A 4,169-nucleotide genomic window follows, 5' to 3' on the forward strand; every position below is an offset into this window, starting at 1 on the left:
GTCCACTGAGAGATAGGAATTCTTGAGTCAAGCTTATAGGAAATCCAGATCTACTAGTTTTAAACCTACAGGTTTTGATGGGAAGAGTTCTCTATACAGCACAGAGAACTGCAATTGCATCATGGAACTGAATTATGGAAAGTGAAAGGAAGTGAAAGAGAGCAGCAATTAATACTTTAAAATAGATATTAATTTATCCTAATATAGTGATATATTGGAAAATATTTGTAAATTCAGTTTCAGTGTTCCAATGTTGTTTTTTGCTGTATACTCTCATTGTGTTTTCTCTTTTTCCCTTATTTCCAGTGTAGATATACTTCAGTAGGGGGTGCAAGGACGGATATTTGAAGGCTTCTAATGAGGTCCCCAACTTTTCCATGCTGCAATAGATGTAGCTCTGTGAGCAGAGGCTACTCTGATGAACTGCTGTAAACTGTCCAAGAACACAGACTTTGAGCCCAGGGATGCTCCAAACATGCATTCATATCTTTAAGTTAGTATGTAAGGAATCTTGTGTGCTCAGGTGCTCAGTCATGTCCAAATTTTTGCAACCCCACGGACTGGAGCCTGCTAGGCTCCTTTGTCCATGGGATTTTCCAGACAAGAATACTGGAGTGGGTTGCCATTTCCTTTTTCAAGGGATCTTCCCGACCCAGGGATCAAACCCACGTCTCTTGTGTCTCCTGCATTGGCAAGCAGTTTCTTTACCACTGAGTCACCTGGGAAGCCCATGTGAGGAATGTAAATTGCAAACAATTCAGTTCAGTTCAGTTCATTTTAGTCGCTCAGTTGTGCCTGACTCTTTGCAACCCCATGGACTGCAGCATGCCAGCTTGCCTGTCCATCACCAGCTCCAAATTGACTAATATATGACATAATTAATTGACAAACTGCCAAATTTTCAACTATTTATCATAATCTAGGACTTACTCTTCTATAAAATTTAAAACTATTTTTATAGTTTATTACATAGGTTCACTGTTTATATAATGAAAATCAATGAATCTATAAAAAATACATTTAATCAAAAATAACCATTTGCAATTGGATTGTCTTCTGATAATATGCAGAATGGCCTATCTTTTTTTTAATAGTCTTTACAACCATAGTTGCATCTTTTTTTTTTTTTTTTTGCATTTCATAGATATTCCAAAAGCATTTGCTTACCGTTTCTTGCCCACAGTTTTCTCTTAAACTTAGTGCGATCTGCCTTCTAGGCTTACCATTGTAGTAAAATTGCTGTATTAATACTGATAAACAAAAATGACTTAGGCCATTAAATGAAAAATTCATGGTTCTCTTTTGCATAAGCACCTAGTGATATTGACAATTCTAAGCATACTTTATTTGTTACTTAAAATTGTCTTTGCCATTTTTCTCATGGTACTATGTTTCTCTAGTTTACCTCTGTGGAATCCTCTCTCTTTCCTCCATAGTTCCTTTTTCCTCTTTCCAAGCTTCAATAGTGCTTCTATTCTAATTTCAGGATCCATTTCTCTCTTTATACATTCTCCTTGGGGCTGATCTCAAGACTTCCAAGACTTTAATTAAAATCATCAGGGTGAAAATTTCTAGATAATTTTTTAGTAGATATGTCTTTTGAACCTTAGACCTGTGTAGCAGTTTCTCTTTTAAAAGATCCGTATTTCCATCTCAGAGTGATTAAATTCTTCATTTTCTATGACACTGAAGCCCAAGGCATAATGGGAAGCTATTCTACATGATGCCATTGTAGTTATCTTCACTGTAGTTGATAATTTGCTTACCAAGGTTCAAATTTATTTGTTCTCAAATCGCTTTGTGCATGTTGCATTTCTTACTACAAGTACATAATTTAATTCAGTGGTAAGTCAAATGATGAAACTTGAGTAGATAGAGATCAAGTTTATTCCCACAACAATGAAATTTAATACTTAAGGAATTCCAAATTAAGGCGAGTTGCTAAATAAATGATGTCAAATATGGCATGGGTATGATAACAATGTAATACTGAAGAAAAATAAATAGGTAAAAGAAATATATTGTTTTGTTCAGGAGTGCACTTTAAATAAATGTTTAGAAGTCATGGATTGTTTGACTGCAGATTATACAAGAAAGGGCTTCCCTGGTGGCTCAGACAGTAAAGAATCGGGCTGCAATGTGGGAGATTTACACACCATTGTATGAATGTACCACAGTCTGTTTATATGTGCTAAGTTGCTTCAGTTGTGTCCTACTCTTTGCGACCCTATGAGCTGTAGCCTGACAAGCTGCTCTGTCCATGGAATTCTCCAGGCAAGAATACTGGAACAGGTTGCCACTTCCTTCTCCAGGGGTCCTTCCTGACACCCAGGGTCTGTTTATATAGCTAAGGGCATATTAGTTGCTTCCTGTTTTGGGTGATTATTCTATTGTAAGCATTCACATGCAGGTTTTTGTATAAACAGAACTTTTCAGCTCCATTGGCTTTCTATTCTGTTCTATTGATCTATATGTCTGTTCTTTTGCCAGTACCACACTATGTAGATTACTGTAGCACTTCTCTGATAGCTCAGTTAGTAAAGAATCCACCTGCAATGCAGGAGACCCCAGTTCAATTCCTGGGTCAGGAAGATACCCAGGAGAAGGGATAGACTATTCACTCCAGTATTCTTGGTCTTCCCTTGTGGGTCCACTGCTAAAGAATCTGCTTACAATGTGGGAGACCTGGGTTTGATCTCTAGGTTGGGAAAATCCCTTGGAAAAGGGAAAGGCTACCCACTCCAGTATTCTGTACTAGATATTTCCGTGGACTACATAGACCATGGGGTCACAGAAAATTGGACACAACCGAGCCACTTTCACTTTCACTTTAAGGTCAAGTAGTCATTTCTCCAACTTTCTTCTTCAGGATCATGCTGACCATTCTGGATCTTTTGCTTTCCATATAAAATGTTGAACAACATTGTCAATATGCCCAAAATAACTTGCTGGTATTTTGATTGCAGGGTGCTAAATCTATAGACCAAGAAAGGGAAATTGACATCTAAATAATGTGTCTTCCTACCCATGAATATAAAAAGCCTATTTATTTAGACCATCTTGATTTCTTTAAACTGGGCTTTGTAACTCCCATCTATAAATCCTGTATTTATATGTCAAATTTATACACAGATATTTCTATTTGTATTGTGCTAATGTAAGTAATTGCTATTGACTGAATCGTGTCTTTCCAAATTCATAGATTGAAGCTCTAACACACACTGTGACTGTATCTGGAGATGGTACCTTTAAGGAAATAATTAAGGTTAAATGAGGCTATAAGGACTGGGTCTTCTTCCAACTTAGCCTTATAAAAATTGGAATAAATGTCAGGAGTATGTACACAAAGAGAAAAGGCCATGAGACGATGCCTCCCAGTCAAGGAGAGAGTTCGCAGGAGAAACCAACTCTCCTGGCACCTTGATCTTTGACTTCCAGCCTCCAAAACTATGAGAAAATAAATTTATATTGTTAAAGCCCTTCCATGTAGTATTTTGTTATGATGACCCGGATGTCTAAAAAGTGATGTTTTGCTCTTAATTTCAAATTCCAGTTACTCATTTCTGGTGTTTAGAAAAGCAATTAATTTTTTTAATTTATTGATTTTTAATTGAAGGATAATTGGTTTACAATATTGTATTGGCTTCTGCCAGACATCAACATATATATGCCATAAGTATACATGTCTCCTCCTCTTGAACCTCTTTCCCACCTTCCACTCCATCCCACCCCTCTAGGTTTTCATAGAGCCTTGGTTTGAGTTCCCTAGTCATACAGCAAATTCCCACTAGCTATATGTTTTACATCTAGTGGTGTGTATGTTTCCATGCTACTCTTTCCATGCGTCCCACCCTCATCTTCCCTGCCCCCTGCAATTGGCTTTTATATACTAACCTTATACACTACAATCTCACTACAATCATTTATTAGAACCAGGATTTTTTTTGATTGATAAGCATCTTCTACATACACAATCACGGCATTTGTGAGCAAGAAGTTTTATTTCTTCTTCCCCAATCTTCATATCTTAACTTCCTCTCCTTGCCTTATTGCATTATCTAGAACTAGTGGTACAATGTTGAATAAAAGTCCTAGAGGGGGTTATCCTTGACTTGTTCCTGATCTTAGGGTGAAAGCATCTTGTTTCTCACCTTAATTATGATGCTATC

Source organism: Capra hircus, chromosome 2 (genome assembly GCF_001704415.2).
Source record: "Capra hircus breed San Clemente chromosome 2, ASM170441v1, whole genome shotgun sequence".
NCBI lineage: Eukaryota > Metazoa > Chordata > Mammalia > Artiodactyla > Bovidae > Capra > Capra hircus.